Source organism: Diabrotica virgifera, chromosome 2 (genome assembly GCF_917563875.1).
Source record: "Diabrotica virgifera virgifera chromosome 2, PGI_DIABVI_V3a".
NCBI lineage: Eukaryota > Metazoa > Arthropoda > Insecta > Coleoptera > Chrysomelidae > Diabrotica > Diabrotica virgifera.
The window spans coordinates 33,594,283-33,621,186 of NC_065444.1; the positions used below are offsets into that span (position 1 = coordinate 33,594,283).

Genomic DNA, 26,904 nt, shown 5'->3' on the forward strand with positions numbered 1-26,904 from the left:
ACAAATGTGGAAACATCTCAAACAGTTAGTAGGAACTAATAAAACTATATCACAATTTCAAAGTCTTGAACATGAAGGTGTAACATATAGTGTAAATTTGGCAAACATATTAAATCAATATTATGTTGATAGTATTAAAGATATTATTGTAAGTTTTGACCAAAATAGTGATATTAATTTAAATTTGCAGACAGTTGTTTCATCTGATGTAAATTTTGAAACTTTTGAGAGCATATCACTAAACCAACTATATGATATAATCCAATTACAATATAAAAAAAATAGTACGGATGAAGTAGGTCTTCATATTATCAAAAATCTATTTCATGTGTTAGGTTATCCTTTATTAAATTTAATTAATATGAGTTTAGAGAAGGGCATGGTGCCCAAGCAATTTAAAACATCAACTATAGTTCCTGTTCCAAAAGTTCCTAATACTAATAAACTTGATCAATTACGTCCAATAAATATGCTCCCATTTTGTGAAAAAGTTTTAGAAATTGTGGTGTACAATCAGCTGATTAAATTTATTACTTCAAATAATATCCTGTATAATTACCAGTCTGGATTTAGAAATTCTCATTCATGTGAGACCGCATTACAGTTAGTTGTCTCAGATATGAAAAGTATTTTAGATACGACAGGGGTCGGTATATGCGCAGTTTTTATAGATCTCAAAAGAGCATTTGAAACAATAGATCGTCATATACTTCTTTTGAAATTAAAGAAATATGGTTTTAACGGGACAGTTTTTAATTGGCTGGAAAATTATCTGTCAAATAGGTACCAAAGGACTAAATTAAATAGTGAAATGTCAAATCCAAAGTTAAATGATATTGGTGTGCCGCAAGGCAGTGTACTTGGACCTCTACTTTTCATATTATACATTAATGATTTGGGAAACGTATTAAGCAAATGTAAAATTCATCTTTTTGCTGATGACACATTAATATACTTTTATGGGGAGATTTTGTTGATGTAGTGGACACGATGAATCGTGAATTGCATTTATTAACTGAAAGATTTAAGTTAAACAAATTGAAAGTCAATTAGTTAAAATCCAAATACATGTTTATTGGTAATAATACTCTTTTCGGGAAATTCTTAAGTTTGGATGTTCACATTAAATTAAATAATGAAAAAATTGAAATGGTTCAGGAAATAAAGTATTTGGGACTCATATTGGATAGGGAACTAACTTTTAGTAAACATGTTGATTACATTTTCAGAAAGATAGGGAATAAAATAGGTTTTTTTCGAAGAGTATCACCATTTTTGACATTTCAAACTAAATTAACAATTTATAATTCGTTAATATTACCTCACTTTTTATATTGTTGTTCATTGATTTATACAGGATGTTCTAATTATGACAGGCTTCAAATTCTCCAAAATAAGGCTATGCGAGTAATATTGAGATGCAATCGATATACTCGAATTCAAGATATGCTGAAAACTTTAAATTGGTTAAAAGTTGAACATTTTATGTATGTCCAATCTATGACATTCTTATTTAAGATGGTAAACCATTTATTGCCTGAGTATTTGAACAGTCAGTTGGTCCCGATAGCAAATGTTCATGAGCATAGCACTAGAGCTGCAAATTCAATAAATTTTTATGTTAGAACAACCAACAAGTCCAGTTCAATGAAAAGCTTGTTTCATAAAGGAATTGTACAGTTTAATAATATACCTTATCACATTAAAAATAGCCATAATGCAACTATCTTTAAGAGATTATTAGTCCATTATGTTAACACTAAGACCTAGAAAGCAATTGGCAATGTTTGTTGTACTTCCAGTGTTTTTATTTTTATTTTATTTTTTCTTTTTTTTTGTTTATATATTGAATGTTTCTGACTAATTTAATTTGACAATGCTTATTTCTTTATTTGTTTAGTCTCATGTTTTTAATTTTTGTAAAAATTTTTTGTAATACTTTATGATAATTATACAGCGCTCCTTGCCTTGACAATTCTTATGTAATTTGTACAGGTGTGGAGTGCAATGTTTCTGTTTTGTGTATTATCTATTATGATAAATAAATAAATATCTATATCTATCTATTACTACATTAAAGCGAAATTAGAATATAATAGAATAGAAATATGCTTTATTGTCACTGAAAATTTTTACAATTTTATGGACAAAGCAAATTAAAAGATATCAACTTTTCTGTTTTTTTTTTCTTTATAAAATAAATTTTGACCAAGTATGGGTTAAATCCATCACTTTTATGTCAATATTAATTATTAAAGTTTTGACAAGTTATAAAAGTTCGAGAAGTGCGATGAAATAATATTGATATATTTTACTCGGATGATCGCAGTAAGTTGAAGTTATACTCGTATCAGAAACAAAAAGTTGGAAACATAATACTCCTTTATTTTGAAATCTGTTTACATAAAAAATCAGCGTCGCTTATAATGTAAACATAACCGAAATATATACAGGGTGAGTTTTTTTATATGGAACGCCTCAATTAGCTCAGAAATGGCTTGTATGATTTTTATAGATTTTGGCGTGTAAGGGTCTTGTGATAACGGACACTACGGTAGTATTTATCAAATCTTCTAATTTCCTGTCAATCAAATGAACTTTGAAAGGTAGTTTATGTTTCCTTTCGATTCAAAAGTTAATCATCCCCAGACAACAGCCTGTTCTGTCTCCAGACGCCTTCAGTGGGGTTAACTGAGCCCCTCTGAACCGAAGAATCTGAAGTTTTTGTTAAATGAGAGTTCTTTGGTGCTTAATATGTGACAAAAATTTCAGATCGATTCATTAAATTGTTTAAATTTTATTCAAATTGTTTATCCCAGAGAACTTTTTTTGCAATAACGTAAGTCAGAAAAAATAATGTTAGAACCATTCTACAGGTGTCACATGAAAGAGCATGAACTAAACTTTCAAATTGGTTGAAAAAAAATGAATAAAAAATGCATTTATTAGTAATAAATAATTATGCAAAAGTATCGTCAATTTTCCTTTTTTTGAATCCTTTAAACTTTTTGAATTACATTTTTCAAAAAAGTAATATATTTTTTTACCGTTTTTTAGGTTCAGAACTACCAAGTGATATTTTTTTTATGATAATTGATGAAAAATTGTAATAAATGTAATAATATATAAATTATTATATAAAAAATAAAAAGTTTATAAGGAAAGATTGAACATACTTTTGCATAATTATTTATTTGTAATAACTGCATTTTTTATTCACTTTTTTAAACCAATTTTAAAGTTTAGCTCATGCTCTTTCATCTGGCACCTGTAGAATGATTACAGCATTATTTTTTCTGACTTATGTTATTGCAATAAAAGCCCTCTGGGATAAACAATTTGAATAAAATTTAAACAATTGAATGAATCGCTTTGAAATTTTTGTCACATATTAAGCACCAAAGAACGCTCATTTGACAAAAATTTCAAAGCTCTATACTTATTTTTATAATATTTTTATAATAGTTTTTGCTAAATTAATTTTGTTGAAATTTCGAGTTTTTTGGCAATTATATTAACAATAAATGAGTGTATAAAACTTTGTAATAAGCCATTTTAAAGCTTTTTCCATTCTCTCGAAGATGTTTGTACTAAGAACACCATAAATCTTACTGCTTTCCATTAATTTACAAAAAAAGAAAAAAGACCGTTTTTTGACACTAAATTGTTTATAAATAAAAATGGCCGCCAGGTTCTACGCAGAAAATAATTAAAATTTGTTGTTATAGGTATTACCTGTCGAAAAAACGCTTCAGTACCCTGGCTGTTGAAGTGTCATGGAAAAGACCTTATTACCCTGGACTAATATCCTAATAACATCATAGCAACCGTCTACCATATATCACAACTACTATCCATAAATTAGTAAAAAGGTTAAGAAACTGGTGCAGTAAAAGATTTGTCCAAATCCTAACATTTTCGGGACAAGGAGATATTATGAATAAAAAACTCGAATTGTTTACATTGAATAAAATACCATTTGTAGAAACGTTCTCAAGGTCTATAAACAATTATTTTTAGCATCATTTGTTACTCACAGAGCAGGGAAATTTGTTTCACGGTAGACTGTGAGATGAATATATAATTATTTGATGCGTCTGATAATAATGTATGTGATTATCATATTTACAAGTTATAACTTTCCCAAACTAAGTGTAAAAATTATTGGATATGTAATAGGTAGCGGTTAGGAGGTTACAATGAATTAAGAGTATAAATCAGAACAAAATGTTTTAGAACTTTTCAATCAGTATGAATATTTAAACGTTTATAAAAATGTATAAATACATTTTCGGAAAAGAGTATCATACATAAGACTAAACAGAGCAAACCGAACAAGTTGTCCATAATAAAATGTCTATGCATCCACAGAAAACAGTGATGACTTGACAAAACCATTATTATTTTTAGCAAATAAGCAAATAAGCAAAACGCTCTGCTAGGTCGATTTTTAAAATAATCATAGTATATTAGTGCATCAATGTTTCGAGCTTTACGGGATTACTTTTCAGGTGATAGCCATAAGTTTGATTTTTTAAATGGGAAAGTACATCACGGGACTGCTCATTTAAAAGCTTTTGAAATACTGATCACAAAAATGTATATTTTAATCCTTTTTGACAGCGTAGGCACAAAACTTCGGTCGAATTATTTTTAAATGTATTGATTTTTTTCGAATCCTGAGAAAACTAATAAGTAATTTTAAAAAATTTAAGCGCAGAATGAAATATTAGAGTATTATCGATGGTCGAGAGTTTCTAAGAACTTCTATAATGTTTATTTTAACAAGTCACAGAGGTGAAAAATAGAGAAAATGTAGTGTGATTTTTAATTTCAAATATATTATTCAAAATAAATTTTTTGTTTATTCTAAGGGACTGTCGGCCCTTGGCAATAATGTTCTTTCTTTTTCGTTCTGCCTTTAAATTTTTCAAAAATACTTATTAGTTTTCTCAAGATTCGAAAAAGACGAATGCGCTTAAAAAGAATTTGACTGAAATTTTGCGCCTACGCTCTCAAAAAGGGTTAAAGTGTTATACATTTTTGTAATCAGTATTTTAAAAGCCTTTAAATGAGGTGTCACATGATATACTTTCCCATTAAAAAAAAATCAAAGTTATGCCTGTCACCTGAAGTGGGATCGCGTAAAGTTCGAAACATTGATGCTATAATATACTATCATTATTTTAAAAATCGACCTGTTCGAGCGATTTGCTAAAGTGATAAAATTAAATAAGTTAATAGGGGGGTAACACTTTTATTTCAGCGCACTGTATGAAACACTACAAAAAAGAGCTCAGAAAATCTTGATTGAAGATAATACTAATCATTATAGATGATTTAAACGCCAAAAATAGCTAAAGAAACGTTTCAGGGAGGTTGTAGGGAAAAACTCATAAAACAACAAACAAGAATGGAGAAAAAGTATGTAGGTAATTTAGCAGCAGCATTAAACATGGACATAAATAGCACTAGAGATAAACACAAAGACATACGCAGAACATGGATGAGACCAGGAAGTTTGGAGGGAAATCAAATAGACCAGGTACTGATTAAAAAAACACAGAAACAATCGATAAATGACATTAGATCTCACAGAGGGGTCAACATCAATTCAGACTATATGCTAGTAATCAATGGAAAAAATGCAGAAACGTTAGGGAACACTTTAAAAGAGGCGCTCAGAGCAACAGGGGCCTAACCCACAATCCACTTTATTACATGACACTTATCTCTTGTTTAAATATTTTCAGATATAGAGTGGCACAATCATTGGTTGCTTGAGCCACCCTGCATCTGAAAATACTTAAATGAGGGATAACTTTAATGTAATAAAAGCGTTTTGGTAAAATTGTGGACTGTGGGCTAGGCCACTATTGCTCTGAGCGCCTCAAATTCTATCTCTGAGGGTCAGAGATAGAATTTGAGAGAATTGGCGAATATATGAAGTTGGGTACGCTTATGGATCAGATGTGTGAAGTACAGAAATACAGAACAGATTAGAAGCCTGGGAGAGACAGATACTTTCTAGACTAGAATAGCTTGGTCATCTAGAAAGAATGCAGGAGGGCAAAAAAGTCAAGAATATTGATTGGAGAGCACCTGAGAACAAAAAAGGGAGGGAGATCAAAAAGGAAATGAAGAGATGCAGTGATGCAAACTGTCAGGGAGCTGGGATTCAGAAATTGGAAGCTGACAGTCAAGAACAGAAAACGATGCCTCCAACAATGAACCTAAGGCCTAACAGGCCTGTTAACGCTATACATACATACATTTTAAAGCCTCAACTTTTAGTTTTCCCCTTGTAGCTCTTAGCTATGTATCTAAAAACGATAAGTATAAATCCAGAATTTTCTAAGCATTCTCCACCGACATGTAGGAAACAAGACGAGGTAATTTAAAAACAAGAACGCATCTAAGACAGTAAGTACTTGTCCATATATCGACTTGTCAAGGTTACTTAGCGCACCCTGCTCATTTACAATCCAAACTGATATCGAATAAAATCTTTATAGAAGACATTACATTTTTACTTTAGCGTTGATTTCTGAGAAATACGTACGGGATCTGTTTATAAATTGCCAATTTACGAATACAAATAACATAGCTTTAAACTGAAAACAGTATAATATTTTCTCGATGCTTCTCGTGGCGTGTCTTCCATATTTTTAAATTGACAAATGAGAAGAGTTTTAGAATTTATGGCTGCATTTTAAGCAGCAGCATAAAGTATGGTAATTGTTTCGGTTATTGTAGATGGATTTGAAGATTCTTGTTTTCAATTTATTTTTTGATTACGGGTATATACAGAGTATTACGGGTATAATATACAGGGTGTTTGGTAAAGAATGGGCCATTGTTTAACCTCAGGTTCCTGAGGTTAAAATAGGCCGACTTAAGCTAACTTACCTTAGTACAAAGTTTATAATAACTGAGATACAGGGGGTCAAAATTAAACTTTTTTTTTTATTTATTATTGAATATTACCTGACAAGTATGAGATAACAACATGAAATTTGGTATGAGGGGGTTTTTTGGGTCGAGAAAACTAAATTCCCTACCAAAAATTATGTATTGCCCAGAGGGCGCCACATACGCCTTTAAGCACTCATTTATTACGTTCAATTTTTTTATCCCTCACTCTGTATAATTTTGACATTAAAATTTTTATTATCCTATTAGTTTTACTTAACGAAAGGATACTTCTTTCATCTCCCTAAACTCAACCGTTTTCGAGATAACTGCATTTTAAATCTGCGATAAACCATCATTTTTAGCATAATATCATTGTAGTTACACCCGAAAAATAACTTAAAACCATAATAATTGTGCCAGTTCTCAAATTTATCTCATTGCATCGCAAATTCCATTTGAAGAAATTTGCGAATTTGTTTTAAGTTATTTTTCGGGTGTAACTACAGTGATATTATGCTAAAAATGATGGTGTATCGCAGATTTAAAATGCGTTTATCTCGAAAACGGTTGAGTTTAGGGAGACGAAAGAAGTAAACCTTTTTTAAGTAAAACTAATAGGAGAAAAATTAAAGTCAAAATTATACAGAGTGAGGTATAAAAAAAATTGAACGTAATAAATGAGTGCTGAAAGGCGTATGTGGCGCCCTCTGGGCAATACGTAACTTTTGGAAGGGAATTTAGTTTTCTCGAACCAAAAAACCCCCACATACCAAATTTCATATTGTTATCTCATACCTGTTACGAAATATTCAATAATAAATAAAAAAAAAAGTTTAATTTTGACACCATCTATCTCGGTTATTATAAACTTTGTCTTAAGGTAAGTTAGCTTAAATCGGCCTATTTTAACCTCAAGATCCAGAGGTTAAGCTATGGCTCATTCTTTACCAAACACCCTGTACAAGCGTTAGTTCAAAACTATCATTATTACAAATATGGAATGTACGTCTGCTGTTTTGTTTGTTTTCTTGTTCTCTGTCGTGTGTCCTTGTGTGATTTAATAATGGTAATTATTCATACTACCATTACGGAATTCATACCTCTTCACGATTAAATAGCATGATCTTATTCAAACTATGATTACTAAACCTTTCTATTATAAAATTTTGGATCAATAATAAAATATCAATTGTTGCTTTATAATAGATTTCGATGGTAGGCAAGAGGGGATTTTGCGCGTTACTCGAGTGCGTCAGAAAATCACATAAGAAACATTTATATCCTGTAACTGTACCCCATATATGGACTCTTAATACAAGGGCGTGCGTTGGGGGCAGTCCGTAAAAAAGACCTATCCTTAGAAAACCTCGAAAACGTCAAATTACGACAAGGTAAATTAAGTACACGGAGAGCAGTGTATATTTAAAAAATCTGACGATTTGAGCGGGGCGTAAGGAAATGGACGAGCCACAAAGTTACACGAAAAACGTAAATATTTCGCGAAATGAACATCAGATCGAGAAATTGAAAAATAGGTACGTATTCAATATTTGTCAAAGATCTATCGAATGACACCAAACACAAAACCCCAGAGGTGAGGTGAGGGGTTACTTTAAAATCGTAAATAGGAACCCCCATTTTCTTATTGCTGATTTGGATTTCTTACGTAAAGATAAGTAATTTTTATTCCTGGCATTTTTTAGATTTATTGATAGATGTCGCTATAATCGGAAAAAATAATTGTTGGAAATGGAAAATTAAAATGAAACATTGGAAATCCCAGTAAAATGGAAAACTTTACTTCTTTTTGGTTTTAGGACTTAATCTTTACAACCCAATAGGTCCATATGATGCTTTAATAACTGCAAATTTAGCATCCAAACATACCCTACTACTAGAAAAATGTACCTAATCGTGAACTTATGCTGAACGATTCGGCAATCACTAACTTTTTCCCTTGCTTACTAACCTTGTGTCGTCAAGTAGCGCGGCAGAAGATGTCCTTAGTTATTACGCTTGACAAAAATAAACATTCAGTGACCTTAATCACAATTAATGTTTTACACACGATTATGCAGACTGCAGAAGATACAGTACTCCTTGCGGACAGCAGAGAAGAGCTGAAAATTTTGGTTGATCGCACTACGCAACATTGCGAGAGGTTTGGAATGGCTCTGAACACAAAGAAACAACAAAAATCATCATTGTTAGTAAGAATAAAATTGATAGTCTGGGCTGATTATCGGAGAATAGGCCTTTTTGGGAAAAGTTATTTACCAGCAATTTTATTGCTGGAATCGAATTATAGGATCCTATATATTAATAATATAGGTAAGTCCTCAGATAGTGTGCTACTTTTTTTATAAACAAGATGGCGCACGAAAATCGTGTTTTTTTTCAATTATTGCTCTATAACTCCGAAGATTTTAACTTTACAACAAAAACACCCAAATAAAAATTCACCGTGATTAAATTTTGCATAGAGACGGATTTTTTCCGATCTGCTTCGACGAAAATTTTCCTCGGAAAATGCAGGTTATCCCAACAAAATCTTTAATTTTCAAATAAAGTTTTAGATAAGTAATTATCTACCAATAATTAAATAATTCGGTGACTTAAAAGCCTTTTTGGTTTAGATTATATTTCCAGAAGCTGATGAAAATTAAACGAATATTTTAGCAACAATTCAATTGTAAATTAATAAATTACGGTCGCAATAATAACCAAAATAATTATGATACACTGATCAAGCTTTGAAATCTTATAAAGATGAGATGCCTATTTAATATTTTGTCGACAAAATATGAATTTTTTATTTTTTTGCATAATCTTTAAATCTTTAAAAAAAATAGTTATAAACAAATTAACGTTTCTCAGAAAGTTTTTATTATACTATAATTTAAAAAATAGCTAAAATGGGCATTTTAAATATCTTTAAAATGAATGCTTTAAAACTTTTTTGCAACCATTTGTAAAAAAGTTATGAAACAGCAAAGTAATCATACGATTACTACTGTGTTTATACTTTTTTTAAATTCTTTCAAAGCGTAGAAGTGAGTTTAAAGTACAAGCTAATTATTTACAAAAAAATATCGATTATCAGTTTAATAGTTATATTTTAATTAAAGATCATAAATATATTTTTTTGTAATTTACACGCGCGAAAGTAGAGTAACACAGTACTGTAGCCTAACATTTTCACTCGGAGCGACGATCGGCCGCGTGATGTACACTTTTAATAAATAATGCATGCTGCGTGTCAGTCGCTTCGAGTGAACATTTTAGCTACGACTCTGTATCAGGCCTACGTTTGCGCTAAAAATTACAAAAAAAAGTGTTTTTAATCTTTGATTAAAATATAACCGTTGCAGTAATTTTTGACATTCTTTGTGAGTAATTAGGTTGTACCATAGACTCACTTTTAAGCTTTGAAACAATTACAACTAATTATAAACAACGGAGATTTCGTATATTTACTTTGCTGTTTCATAACTTTTTTGCAAATGGTTGGAAAAATTTTTTAAAGCATTCATTTTCAATACCTATGAAATACGCATTTTAAGTATTTTTTTAAATTAGAATATAATGAGCAATTTCTGAGAAATGTTAATTTGTTTATAACAATTTTTTTTAACATTTAAAGATTATGCAAAAAAATGAAAAATTTATATTTCGTCGACAAAATATTAAATAGGCATCACACCTTTATAATCTTTCTAAGTTTGATCAATGTCTCATGATTATTTTGGTTGTTATTGCGACTGTAAATTGTTAATTAACAATTGAATTGTTGCTAAAATATTCGTTTCATTTTCACCGGCTTCTGAATTTATAATCTATAACAAGAAATCTTTTATTTCACCAAGCTATATAATTATTAATAAATAATTACTGGCCCAAAAAATTTATTTGAGAATTCGAGATTTTGTTGGGAAAACCCACATTTTCCGAGGAAAATTTTCATCGAAGCAAATTGGGAAAAACATGTCTCTATGCAGAATTAAATTGGGGTGAATTTTTATTTGAGTGTTTTTGGTGTAAAGTTAAAATCTTCGGAGTTATAGAGCAATAATTGAAAAAAATAAGATTTGTCGGCGCCATTTTGTTTATAAAAAAAGTATCACACTATATGCGGACTTTGCATACCTACATTAGTAACATATAGGATCTTATAATTCGATTCCAGTAATAAAATTGCTGGTAAATAACCTTTCTTTGTACTTTACTAATTAGACCAGCGTATTTATAATCTTTATAAGTTTGATCAATGTATCATGATTATTTTGTTTATTATTGCGATCGTAATTTGTTAATTAACAATTGAATTGTTGCTAAAATATTCGTTTAATTTTCACCGGCTTTTGGAATTACAATCTATACCAAGAAAGCTTTGATGTCACTAAGTTATTTAATTATTGATTAATAATTACTTACTTAAAACTTTATTTGAAAATTAGAGTTTTTGTTAGGAAAACCCGAATTTTCCGAGGAAAATTTTCGTCGGAGCAAATCGTGAAAAACATATCTCTATGCAGAATTTAACTGCGGTGAATTTTTATTAAGCTGTTTTGGTTGTAAAGTTAAAATCTTCGGAGTTATAGAGCAATAATTGAAGAAAATACGATTTGTCGGCGCCATTTTGTTTATAAAAAAAGTAGCACACCATCTGCGGACTTTGCATACCTATATTATTAATATATAGGATCTTATAATTCGATTCCAGCAATAAAATTGCTGGTAAATAACTTTTCCATGAATTTTGCTAATTAGCCCAGAGTATGAAGGCATTAAAGGAAAAGCTTTAAAGGAAGTACCCAGATAAAATTGGGTAACATATAAAGAAATAAAAAATAAGGGTTGATCCGATTTGTTACACAAGGGAAAGTGGAAGGAAAAGGAGGACCGGGAAGACGACGCACGTCTTGGTTGAAAAATTTAAAGCAACGTAGTGGGAAAACAAAAATAGAACTCTTTAGAACCACTGCTGCACTGGAGACAGTAAAATGGGACATGATGATCGCCAATGTCCTTACACTCAACGAAAAAGGTACGTAATATTAATAAAAATGTTAATTCAGACAACAAAAGCAATACTTAAAATTTGTCCAATTCTTGGTTTTATTGGAACAACAAAGCGATGTTCATCAATTCATTAGTTTCGTTAGTTGATCCAATGTATTACGTTTATTGATTTATTAATATATAATATTTTCATTATGTATACCATAATATCACTTTATTGATATAACGAACACTGTTCACTGAGTCAACGAACACTATTCATTGAAACAACAACGTCGTTAATTGACCGACGAAGACTATTCGTTGTGTCAAGAACAGTGTTATTTCTCCTAACGTATACTGTTTCATGCATTCAATCAATTTCGTTTATTTCTACAATTATTTCCGTTTATTGTTACAATTAATTCCGTTCATTCCCACAATAAATACGGTTATTCTTACAAGCAATTCTATTCATTACTACAATCAGTTTCGTTCATTCCTACTATTAACGTATTTTATATTAATAATCACTGAATGCGTTAGCTCAATGTATGATATTAATTGATTAATAATAATTTTGCAAATCCCTCTTTTTTGTACTAAACCTAATGGACTTTACACTGTGTGATTTCTCATATGATTTCACTTATACAAGTCGCTGGAATAAGTGTTACCCACCCTTATTAACTTATTTATTTTTAGCACATAAGCAAAACGCTCGGGCAGGTCGATTTTTATAATAATCAAAGTATTTTATAACATCAATGTTTCGAACTTTACGCGATCCCTCTTCAGGTGACAGGCACAACTTTGATTTTTTTAAATGGGAAAGTACATCTATCAAATGACAGCTCATTTAAAAGCGTTTGAAATAGTGATTCCAAAACTGTATAACACTTTAATCCTTTTTGAGAGCGCAGGTGCAAAATTTCGATCGAATTCTTTTTAAACGCATTCATTTTATTTTGAATCCTGAGAAAACTAATAAGTATTTTTAAAAAATGTAAATTCAGAATAAAAGATTACATTATTACCGAGGGCAGAAAGTCCCTTAGAATAAACAAAAAGTTTCTTTAAATGGTACATTTGAAATTAAAAATCATACTAAATTTTCTCTTTTTCGGCCCTGTGACTTATTAAAATAATCATTATAGAAGTTCTCAGGGACTTCAGACCCTCGATAATACTGTAATATTTTATTCTGCGTTTAAATTTTTCAAAAATACTAATGAGTTTTCTCAGGATTCGAACAAAATGAATACGGTAATAGACACACGAAAACTTCCTTCCAGTACGGACTACACTTGGAAACGAAATGAAATTATTCGGCACTTCGGCAGAGGTAACAGCATTGTTTAACAAATAATTGTTTTTTAAACAATGGTAACACAGAAAAGCTAGGGGTATCACGATTAGGAAAAGCCGTTACATTTCAAATGGTGAAGCAAAACATTTATTGTTTCAACATCTGCGTTTATTGTTATCATGAACGCATTGATTGTGGTTATTAAACGCAGTAGTAGATTGATTAATGCATTCGTTGTCATAACAATCAGTTTACATCTATGGAATAATCAAATATTACTCTATATTAACAACATTTGTACCTTGTTTTAATGAAATATGTACGTTGTCACGATAAACCAAGGTAATTGCTTATCATCTACGAAATCAAGAAAGTGTTTTGCTGTCAGAATTAATAATATTATTAAATATACGAAACTTACTTATTGGCTGAATAAATTGAGTGTTATTAATTAATGTACTCTAGCTATTTTCACAATTATTATTCAGTCATTGTGACAACAACCAAATACATTAATCAATCACTGTTTATATGCATCAATAATCACTGTTAATCAATATTACGAGCTAAATTTTTTTGAGTGTAAAATATGAGGCACATGAAGAATAAGAGAAGAAAGCTTACAACTTGCCAAAGTAAACAACATGAGCAGGTTTAGTAAATATTCAGACAAAGATATAAATATGAAGATTAAAGAAGTAATACCGATTAATACGACGAAGTCGAACTACAATGTTTGGCATCAATTTATGGAATTTTGTAACCAACGCGGTTATCAATTAAATAAATCAGCTACTGGTGAAGATCTGGTGAACATATGGAAATATTGGGACTACAATATGCGCAAAAATGGGGAAGCATATAAAGAATCCTATTTACAAACAGTGTGGAATGTGGCTGCTAAACAATTCCAGAAAAAATATTGTGAAGAATTTGATAGATAAATAATTGATCCATTTTCTGGTCCAAAATTTCGCGAAGCTTAGCTATAATAAATCACAATAAAACTTTCATTTTGAACAGTTTTATTCATGAACTAATCTTACCGCATTACACTCGAGCTCTTAAAAATTACTGATTTGTACTGCCCTCGTGACAATTTGACATAATTTCTTTCCCCTTTCGGGTCGGGAAACTCAAACTATCGAATGTGAAAGATCAGGTTTTTCAGATTCGATACCTTGTGCTCGCATTATACGTGATACATCGTGTGGCAAATTCTCGTTATTGTAGCTTAATTAGAAGCGCGGGAAATATGCTGTTTAAACTATTGAATATGAATATTTTTCCATTTGGTTGACTGCAAACTGACGAAACTATAAACTATAATCCTACTTATAGTAGGATTCGATACTTTTGTTTTGTATAAATATAACTAAACATATATTTGTACAACACTAAATGTCGAATGTGTCACATTCATTAGTTTGTGATAATTTATAACAGTTATTCAATTATAAATTTGTAGACTAAGAGCCGCTATAGGTGAAATTTCTTAATCATTTTAGGCACGATGGGATACTATAACTTAAATAGTAGAACCTAAAAGAAAACGTTTGAACACTGTGCCGTCACTTTTCAGTGGCACATGCGTCGACAGTGGCGCATCAAACTGTCCACTTATGGTCAGGATAAATAAATTAAAAGTTACCCACCCTTACCAACAAAATTAAATTTTTTATATTTTTTTAAGTTTTATGTGATAAATACATAAGATTCAGCGTAATTTTAACCCACCACCCCCTTCCCCCTGCCCCCACCATCAAAAACTTAATTTTTCGTTTTTATTTTTTTTTTTGGTGGGATGCAATAAATTTTAAAATTTCAAAAAATTCACACGCATAGCTGAGGCTTTTATAAAACATGTCTATTTTTATAGACGCATAGGTAGAGTGTACATAACCTCAAAAAGATTATTTTTTTTTTCAAAAAAGCGTATAAATTTTTTTGAGGAATAGCTGCAGGTCTAATTTTTTCTTAGTCTAGTGTATTTTATCAAACTTTATATTTCTGATTTTTTTAGATTTTTTCGTTAGGCTCGCCACCTTCAAAAATCCGAAAAACTGTTTTTTGGGGATTTTCCCTATTTTATAGACTTCATAATATATGAAGTCAATTTCGTTTTTATAGGTTATATGTAACTTGCAGTAATTGAGTCCTTTAGAATATTTAAAAATGAGAGAAACACGTTCAAACCCCCCAAAACCCCCTGAAAAAACAGTTTTTTTGGATCTTTGAAGGTGACCAGCGTTACAGAAAAATCTGAAAAAATTAGAAATATAGTGGTTGATAAAATAAACAATGCTAAGAAAAAATTAGATATGCGGCTGTCCCCAAAAAAAGTTATATACTTTTTTCCAAAAAAATAGTTTTAAATTTTTTTTGAGGTTATGTACACTCAACCTACAGGTCTATAAAAATAGACGTGTTTTATAAAAGCCTTAACTATGCGTGTGAATTTTTTGAAATTTTAAAATTGATTGCATCCCACCAAAAAAAAACGAAAAATAAAGTTTTTGAAGGTGGGGGCAGGTAGAAGGGGGTGGCGGGTTAAAATTACGATGAATCTTATGTCTTAACCACATAGAATTTAAAAAAATGAAAAACATTGAATTCTGGTAATGAGGGAGGGTATTTTTTAATTTATGTATCCCGTCCATACGTGGAAAGTTTGATGCGCTACTGTCGACGCATGTGCCACTGAAAAGTGACGGCACAGTATTCAAACGTTTTCTTTTAGGTCCTACTATTTAAGTTATAGAGTCCCATCGTGCCTAAAATGATTAAGAAATTTCACCTATAGCGGCTCTTAGTCTATTATTGTAAACTGTCGAAAATGCCAAACGGCTGAGAAGAACAAAATGCATTTGTTTACAATTTGAGCGAATTTTGTTTAAGTATCGCTTCCAAGAAATTCTTGTGAGGCAGTTTATGATTTCATTTTAACGGATTTTCATTATTTGATTATACAGTTATTGGCTATTATACATTTGCTACTTTGAAACATCGGACCTAAACAAATATTTGAATAATACAAAAAGCAAAGAAACGAATGCGATTTTTTCGAAAGAAAAAATGACAAGCACTTCAAGTTTGTTATCAGTCTAACAAGGATTAAACATTACATAGAAAAAATATAAAATTTTTCCAATTTGTCAATGCGCTGATTTATGAGTCTCTAAAAAGAGTTATTTTGCTCTCCTGAAAAGTACCAATTTTCACATTCGATAGTTGGAATTGACAGGGACGAAGTGATAATTTTTACTGGAGCCTTTATCAAATAAGTTTTCCTTACTTACACGTTAAATTTCTGAAGTTTTTCTTAATATTTCTTATGGGATATTCACGTTTTAATATTTTTTTTATACAAAACAAGAACACTTGGATTATTTAAAATTCATCAGGATACATAATAACTATTTACTTGTTCTAATAACAATTATATAATGTAATACTTATGCCTACATTTTCTTCGTGTTGATATGACGATTAACAATTCCGCACATAGTTTCACATTCACTAAGCGATCACTTGCACTTTTCCAACAAGTCGTTCACTTTTTTTCATCTAGCTGACATCTAAAGAAGTCGAGTATGACTTTCGAACAGCGTCGACCTCGTATCTTTCGTATCTCGTCCGCGAGTTCTCTAAATCTAAAAGAGAAGAAGTAGACGTAAAACCACTTTCCTATAATATCAACTCTCACTACCGCAAAATCACGTTCTGTTCCCCCTCTACCCCATGCCAGCCCGTCGCTCGGTATCTTTTTTATGAATTATGTTTTATTCGCTTATTTATGACAAGAGCGAGTTTTTGCAAGATGTCATTATCGAGAAATTTTAATGCCCCTTTTTGCGGGAGATGCAATTAGAATTTCGGTTCTCCGATTCTCCGATACTTCAATTAGGTATTCAACAATTTGGTCACGCCATAAAGATTTCACCATGAAACAATACATTTAGCACTATTTGCATGTCGGTATACAGGAAAAATAAAAAGAACAATAATTAAATTAAGTAATAACATAATATATTTTGACAGGTATGATACTCAATACAATATGGTAAAATATAATCTTAAAAAGTGCTCAATTCAAATATTCTACTCAGTAAAATCTAAGTAGCGTCTATTTAATAAAAGATATTCATTTTATCTAAATGGGCACAGTTTCTGCTAAATCCTCGGCATATAATATTTGGTATTGCTTTCTAAAGCTTTCATTATAGACCTTAGACGCCCCTGGTTTCGATAGTCTTAACTAGATTCTTCCCCTTCAGTCCTTAACTTGTTTTCTCCAGTCCCTTATTCCCATTTCTTCTATTTCAGTCCGAACTATATCAGACCACTTCCTTCTTGGTCTACCTCTTCTTTTCTTTCCTTGTTCTCTTGCTTGAAAAACTGTTAGGGCGTTTCTTTCTTATGGCATTCGTAAAACATATCCCAACCATCGAACTCTCTGCGCTGCCATGATTTGCTCTGTTAATTTGGGTCTCTTGTATATATCCATTAGCTTCTGGTTTTTTCTTCTGCCTCCTAGCCTCCTTTATATCACGAAAACTTTTTCTCAAAATTTTCCTTTCCTAAATCTCTAGCTTTTTTATCTGTCAAATTCATCGTTAAGTTCCACATGCATGCAACACCATTGGTCTCATTATTGTTTCATAACTTCGAATATTGGCTACTTTTTATACGTTTTGTGCCTTTAGTAGTGCATTTAATGATCCTACTACTTTGCTACCTTCCAGCAGCCCTTTATCTATTTCTCTTTCGTCCCCTCTATTTATAACTGTTTTACTACAAGGTATTCAATTTGTGTTATCTTCTCAAATTTATACTCTCTGTCATTCGTACTTTGAGTGATCCTTTTATTTTCTTCTGCATTTTCCTCTCTCTACTTGGTTGAGTAACTCTGTTTACAAGTGTTCTCCCTGTTTTAATACTGTATTGACGTTAAAATTTGAAAAACTTCCCTCGATCATGACTTTATTGATTGTATTATTTAACTGTATTTTAACTAATCGTATCAGTTTCTCTGTTATTCCTAGTGTTCACATTACTTCGTATAGTCCGTTTCATGAGATGGTGTCTATTGCCTGTCTTTTGCTGCATTTTATATCCTCCTACCTTAAATATCTCTGCTGATACTCCTGTTTCTCCATTTTTATTTCTTCAAAACATTGTGGAAAATCACGTTCTGTTCCCCCTCTTCCCCATGCCAGCCCGTCGCTCGGTATCTTTTTTATGAATTATGTTTTATTCGCTTATTTATGACAAGAGCGAGTTTTTGCAAGATGTCATTATCGAGAAATTTTAATGCCCCTTTTTGCGGGAGATGCAATTAGAATTTCGGTTCTCCGATTCTCCGATACTTCAATTAGGTATTCAACAATTTGGTCACGCCATAAAAGATTTCACCATGAAACAATACATTTAGCACTATTTGCATGTCGATATACAGGAAAAATAAAAAGAACAATAATTAAATTAAGTAAGTAATAACATAATATATTTTGACAGGTATTATACTCAATAAAATATTGTAAAATATAATCTTAAAAAGTGATCAATTCAAATATTCTACTCAGTAAAATTAGTCCAGCAAGCCACTGCGCATCCACTAGGAAAAATATTCTAATTCGGATTTTTTGCACAATCTTACTCAAAAAGGACTCCTTTTAACAAATTTGCATGTTGCCAGGACCAAAAGGTGGTCAAAAATTTTTTAAACGTTTTTTTTTTGTTTTTTCCTAAAATTATTATTTTTGCATGGAAAAAAGTTTTTTTTTAGGTTTTTTGGATCATTCCAAACAGAAAAGGTCTTTAGTGACTTTTCTCTAAAAATGATAGTTTTTGACATATAAGCGATTAAAAATTGAAAAATTGCGAAATCGGCCATTTTTAACCCTCAAAAACTATGTGAAAAACTGAAAATTTGAATGTTGCCAAGGTAGGTAGATATTCTTTAAACATCGATTGATGAAATCCCGAAGAGTTTTTTGCAATACAATATTCAAAACTCCTTTGTTTTTTAATTGTTAATCAAGCGTGCGCGACACTATTTTCCACCGACAGTATGGTGCAAATGAAAGGAATAAATTCGTTATTTCGTAAACTGGCGACTTTAAGGAAAAATCCCGAAACAGGTCGATTTTTATTTTTAAGTTATGATATTGTGGCATATATGGTATACTAGTGACGTCATCCTTCTGGGCGTGATGACGTAATCGATGATTTTTATAAATGAGAATAGGGGTCGTGTGGTAGCTCATTTGAAAGGTTCTTCAATTCTCTATTCAGTGATGTAAACATTTACATAATTATTTATACAGGGTTTCCTTCTACTTCTTTTTTTTCAAATAATTTAATTTAATAAAATTTTTTGGACACTCTGTATAAACAATTATGTAAATGTTTATATTAATGAATAGAAAATTAAAGAACCTTTCAAATGAACTAGCACATGACCCCTATTCTCATTTAAAAAAATCATCGATTACGTCATCACGTCCACATGGATGACGTCACTAGTATACCATATATGCCACAATATCATAACTTAAAAATAAAAATCGACCTGTTTCGGGATTTTTTCTTAAAGTCGCCGGTTTACGAAATAACGAATTTATTCCTTTCATTTGCACCATACTGTCGGTGGAAAATAGTGTCGCGCACACTTGATTAGCAATTAAAAAACAAAGGAGTTTTGAATATTGTATTGCAAAAACTCTTCGGGATTTCATTAATCGATTTTTAAAGAATATCTACTTACCTTGGCAACATTAAAATTTTCAGTTTTTCACATAGTTTTTGAGGGTTAAAAATGGCCGATTTCGCAATTTTTCAATTTTAAATCGCTTATATGTCAAAAACTATCATTTTTAGAGAAAAGTCACTAAAGAACTTTTCTGTTTGGAATGATCCAAAAAACCTAAAAAAACTTTTTTCCATGTAAAAAAAATAATTTTAGGATAAAAACAAAAAAAAAACGTATAAAAAATTTTTGACCACCTTTTGGTCCTGACAACATGCAAATTTGTTAAAAGGAGACCTTTTTGAGTAAGATTGTGCAAAAAATCCGAATTAGAATATTTTTCCTAGCGGATGCGCAGTGGATTTCTGGACTAAATCTAAGTAGCGTCTATTTAATAATAAAAGATCTTCATTTTATCTAAATGGGCACAGTTTCTGCTAAATCCTCGGCATATAATATTTTATATTGCTTTCTAAAGTTTTCATTATAGACCTTAGACGCCCCTGGTTTCGATAGTCTTAACTAGATTCTTCCCCTTCAGTCCTTAACTTGTTTTCTCCAGTTCCTTATTCCCATTTCTTCTATTTCAGTCCGGACGATATCAGATCACTTCCTTCTTGGTCTACCTCTTCTTTTTTTTCCTTGTTCTCCTGCTTGCAAAACTGTTAGGGGATTTCTTTCCTATGGCATTCGTAAAACATATCCCAACCATCTAGCTCTCTGCGCTACCATAATTTACTCTGTTAATTTGGGTCTTTTTTATATATCCATCAGCTTCTGGTTTGTTCTTCTACCTCCTAGCTTCCTTTATACCACGAAAAGCTTTTCTCCAAATTTTCCTTTCCTAAATTTCTAGCTTTTTTTCATCTTTCAGATTCATGGTTTAAGTTTCACATGTATGCAACACCATTGGTCTCATTATTGTTTCATAATTTCGAATATTGGTTACTCTGCATACGTTTTTTGCTTTTTTTTTATTTAAATTTATGTGTCTCGGTTGCAATGGCCATTGACACAAACAGTATTGGTTATACAATAGTTAATTACAATGAGGACTTAAAATTAATTATTATAACAGTTAATTTCTAAATCTTAAATAACTTTAGGTAAAAATTATGACAGAAATATTGGGAGTAAAATTATTAGATACTATAGAGACTTACAACTAATTATTACAATAATTATTAATTATGGATTATAGTGATTAATTATTAATCACTAAATTTTGAATAATAGGTAGAGATTATAAAGACAAAAGATCATATTGTGTTAAATAATCGAATGTCTTTCAAGAAACTAATTAGGTTATGAAGTTGATCGGACGAGTTTAAAATATCTTTAATATTTGGCTTAAGTTTATGTCGATTTCTTTGAGTCACATACTGAGGACACTCAATAAGGATGTGTAATAGTGCATTTAATGATCATACTACTTTGCTACCTTTTAACAGCCGTTTATCTATTTCTCTTTCTTCGTCCCCTCCATTTATAACTGTTTTACTCCAAGGTATTCAAGTTGTATTACCTTCTCAAATTTATATTCTCTGTCATTCGTACTTTGAGTGATCCTTTTATTTTCTTCTGCATTTTCCTCTCTCTACTTGGTTGAGTAACTCTGTTTACAAGAGTTCTCCCTGTTTTAATACTGTATTGACGTTAAAATTTGAAAAAATTCCATCGATCATGACTTTAATGATTGTATTATTTAACTGTATATTAACTATTCGTATCATCATCATCATCATCCAGCCTCAAAAGTCCACTGCTGAACATAGGCCTCCTCCCCTCGTTTCCAACCCCATCTATCCTGCGCCGCCCTCATCCAGTTTTTATTTACCTTTCTTAAGTCGTCAGTCCATCTTGTAGGCGGTCGACCGACGCTTCTCTTGTCTTCTCTTGGCCTCCATTCCAATAACCTCTTCGTCCATCGCCCATCTGTCATTCTGGCTACGTGTCCTGCCCATCTCCACTTCAACCTGGCTATCCTCTCGATGACGTCAGTCACCTTTGTTCTTCTCCTGATTTCTTCGTTTCTGATTTTGTCTCGCAGAGTTATTCCTAACATTGACCGCTCCATTCTTCTCTGCGTGACTCTTAGTTTGGTAGCCGAGGCTTTAGTTAAGGTAAGTGTTTCTGATCCGTACGTCAAGACTGGGAGGACGCACTGATCGAATACCTTTCTCTTTAGACATGTGGGTAACTCACTTTTAAAAGTTTCTCTCAGTTTTCCAAATGCTGCCCACCCAATTCGTATCAGTTTCTCTGTTATTCCTAGTGATCACATTGCTTCGTATAGTCCGTTTCATGAGATGGTGTCTATTGCCTATCTTTTGCTGCAGTTTATATCCTTTAATATCCCTGCTGATACTCCTGTTTCTCTATTTTTATTTCTGCAAAACATTGTGCAACATCACGTTCTGTTCCCCCTCTTCCCCATACCAGCCCGTCGCTCGGTATCTTTTTTATGAATTATGTTTTATTCTCTTATTTATGACAAGAGCGAGTTTTTGCAAGGTGTCATTATCGAGAAATTTTAATGCCCCTTTTTGCGGGAGATGCAATTAGAATTTCGGTTCTCCGATTCGCCGATACTTCAATTAGGTATTTAACAATTTGGTCACGCCATAAAATATTTCACCACGAAACAATATATTTAGCACTATTTGCATCTCGGTATACAGGAAAAACAAATAGAACAATAATTAAGTAGTTAACCCATATTTTAACAGGTACTTTAATCTTAAAATATGCTTAATTTATTATATACTACTCGGTAAAATTTAACAAACGTTTATTTACAAAAACATCTTCAAACTGTGCCTACTTTCTGCTAAATCCTAAGCTTATAATATTTGGCATTGCCTTCAAATGTTTTCATTTTTCCCTATCATAATCCTTTACTTTTTCTCTCTAGTACCTTATTCCTATTTCTTCTATATCAGTCCGGACTACATCAAACCACTTTCTTCGTCGTCTACCTCTTCTTTTCTTCTCTTGTTCTCCTGTTTGCAAAATTCTCTGCATCCTGATTCTATTTGTTATTTTGGGTCTCTTATACATCTCCATTAGCTCCTGGTTTGTTCTTCTGCGTCATTATCCGCTAATTTTCTTTACATGTACCACCAAAAAATTGTCCTCTCCTAAATCTCTAGCTTCTATCTTATTCATTGTCCAAGTTTCAAGTGCATACAACACCATTGATTTCATTACTGTTTCATAAGTTCGAACATTGACTGCCCTTAATACGTTTTTTGTCTTCAACAGTGCGATTAATGATCCTACTAATTTGCTACCTTTCAACAACCGTTACTCCAGGGTATTCAAATTCTGTTACCTCTCAAATTTATACTCTTTGTAATTTAGACTCTTTGCAAGAGGAGCATTTATAAAACTTAGATTTATTCTAAACAACTCTCAGCTGAACTTACAACTAAAAATCAAGTTCCTAAAATGTTATGTGTATCCTGTGTTACTATATGGATGTGAAACCTGGATCATGAAGTTAATATGATGAACAAATTAGAAACCTTCGAGATGTGGTTATACCGTAGAATGCTCAGAATATCTTGGGTTCAACGCATTTCAAACAGAGAAGTCTGAAACAGAGTAGGTCAAGGTGACGGTGACTTAATCAAGATGATAAAAAGAGGTAACTTGAATATTTGGGGCTCATAATGAGAGGCAGCATATACAGGATGCTGCAGTTAATACTCAATTGAAAGATCGTCGGAAAAAGAGGAATTGGCCGGAAGACATATTCATGGCTCCGAAACCTTCGTCAATGGACTGGCTTAACAGCAGATCAATTATTACACGCCGCGCAAGATCGAGAACGATATCGGCAAATTGTTATGGAAGCTACCCTCAGAGAAGCTACAGAGAGAGCAGCATATGTACCTCCTGATGAGAGACTAATAAGTTTCGAAACCGGTAGAGATGCTTTTTTGTTTCGTTTTCGTTTTGCAACGAAATTGAAAATTGTTATTCATTTTTGATTTTTTTTTATATAGTTTATATTGTGTTGTACTTTTTAGCATTTTTTTGAATTTAAAATTTTATGCAAGTTCCCTATTGTGGATAATCCCATATAAACACAATATTTAACTTAGACATGGCACAATAAAGCAGTTTCAGATCCTTGTTGAATAGTCGTGTATTTTTAGAATTGTTTTAAAATTATTAACGTCTTGGTTGATTTAATTCTCTGAAATACTTTTTCCCAAACAGTAACAATTTTATTTGCGGTTTATATTCTAAATTTTAAAATATATAAAAATATCCATTCTACTCTTTTTCTGACCACAAAACTAATTGCACATATCTCAGAACCAAGATTTTAAGACGAAAGATTTCTTGACACGGTCTGATAGCCATTTTAGGTATGTGAATCTCCGTTATTCAATTTATGTACCTATGTTTAATTTATATCCAAATTTATACCGATGTTTAAACCAATACAACTAAAATATTTTGAATAAATTATAAGGCATTCACAATTTATTAGTTGCCTTAAGGTAATAAAAGAAACCTACAGAGTAACACAATTTTATCTAGTCTGCATCTCGGACATATTTTAATCTATAATTATTGTGATTATTTCATTCATAGGAGATTCTGACCAATAGAAAGCTACATAAATCTAAATTAAATCGATAATTTTTGATAATTTCCCGTCGTCAAGTATATTACGTCAGATGCCCTTCGTTGCTACGAAAAAATACATTCAGTGATATTAATGATAATTAATGTTTTAAAAATCATAAAAGTGATGACTTTCAACCGTCAAATTAATATTTATAACAACTGTGTGTTTAATTGTACTAATTTGTACTTACATAAATAAATTACAATAACATTTTGGTGTTGAACAGTTTTATTCATGAAATAATCGCAACAAATTGCACTCGATCTCTAAAATTAATATAGAATTTTGGCCCTCGTGACACTTTGACATAATTTTACTCGCCTTCGGCTTGTGAAATTAAAACTGTCAAAGTGTCACTCGGGAAAAATTCAATAATTTTAGAGCTCTTGTGCAATTACTACTGATTATTTCATTTATAGGAGATTGTGACCCATAGAAAGCTACAGAAATAAAAATTACAGCGATTATTTTGTAATGATTTAAACTTCCGGATTCATGACTGTCTGTCCGTTTGTCCGTTCGTCCACGAATATAAATCCATTATTAAAAATGACTCAAAATTAGTGAAATCGTATATGAATCGACACAAAGTTACACGAAGAGTTCAAATATCGATTTCCGTTTCTAGTTTTGATACTTTGGGTGAAAACCTAGGACTTAAGAAGTCCAAATACTTGTATTTTATTGGTTGGGGAGCCCAAGTGGGGATTTTTGTAGTTACTCGAGCGCGTCAGATTATCATAATATGGAGAGAAACCTGGTACCCTGCAGATGTACCTCTACCATATATTGGCTCTTACTCTTAACACAGGGGAGTTCGTTAAGGGGGGGCCCGAAAAAAAATCTATCCTTAAAAAAACTCGAAATTGTCAGATTAAGATAAGGTAAGTTAAGTACATGCAAAAGAGTGTATATTTCAAAAATATGTCGATTTGAGCTGGGCGTAATGAAATGGGTGAGTCCCAAAATTTCACAAGATAAAAGCGAATATTTCGCGAAATGAATGACAGATTGAAAAACTAAAAATTATGTGCTAAACATTTTTTTAAAATATATCGTAGGATACCAAACACGAGTTCCCACGGAGAGAGGTGGGGTGTAAATTTAATATTTTAAATACAAATCCCGCGATATTTCGCGAAATGAACATCAGATCGAAAAACTGTAAAATACACTTATTTAATATTTTTGAAGTTATACTTCTTTACCGGCGATAGAGGGTGATTTTTTTATATGTTAAAACCTATCAGCCCGGCGCATGCGCATTATAACTTTGTTCTGATTGGATGTTCAAATGACATGTCAAAAATTATCCGATATGGCAGCTGTGGTTTGGAGGTAAAGGTAAACAAATGTATAATATATTAGTTTTATTGTTGTGAGGACAGAAACAAAAAAGTTTATAATATTGTAGTGACTTTTAAATAGTTTTTAAAAGCAACAGGTAGGGGAAGGGGGGTATGATGGGGTAGCTAAGGAAAATAACAAAAATACAACATAATTACTACGTTTATTACTATTATTAATTGATGGCACGTTACGTCATTAATCTAACTATGATTTGGTACAATCTTTGGAAAATCAACCTATCACATTTTTCAACAATTAGCCATTAATAAGAACATTATGAAAAACCATCTTGCCCCATACTATGGGGTATGATGAGGTAATGGAATTGGGGCATGATGGTGATGCTAATTAATTCTCACAAAACAAACAAAAATGCGTATTTGCTCCAGATCTTCATTGTCCACCCTAGCACAAGCATTGTGAGCTCATCATCCACAGATCTGGCAGCCTACCCAGGGTTCTGACGATGTCACTTTATCTATGGCTGTTTTCATAGCATCTCTCGACCACTCTCCTCTTTTTGTTTTTTTCTTGTAAGTACGTACCATGGTATTATCTAAAATAATAATCCAATGTTATTTATTAAGAAATTTAAATTAACCCAGACTTACCACCAATGTCCCATCATACACCGCACCCAATACCCCATCTTGCCTCAAAAGGTAACTTTGAACAAAAAAAAATTCACTAATTAAATGCTTAACGTATTCACACAAACAATATGCCATTATCAAAATAAGAATACTAGTAACCAACGATAAAAAAAGACATTAATGAGGTGATCATAATTACCTTAAAATAACGATGGTTGTCCTTGCACAAAATTAGATCAACGGATCGCTAAAACAGTTTTCCGTTTGTAAACAAAAAACGCGTGCACTCTCATTCACGGTTTCTCTTGCAGGGACCGTTAATCGAATGACTCTTCCTATT

The 26,904-nt window shown here is 31.6% G+C and overlaps 1 protein-coding gene across 1 annotated transcript in view; it reads right to left on the reverse strand.

The window, feature by feature from the left end:
* LOC114327276 (uncharacterized) overlaps positions 1-16,883 on the reverse strand; it is a 758,694-nt gene extending 741,811 nt beyond the window's left edge. The window contains exon 1 of the mRNA XM_050643570.1: positions 16,691-16,883. The gene's annotated coding sequence lies outside the window, so the exon portion shown is untranslated. The remainder of the gene's footprint in view (positions 1-16,690) is intronic.
* Between the last annotated feature and the right edge of the window lie 10,021 nt (positions 16,884-26,904).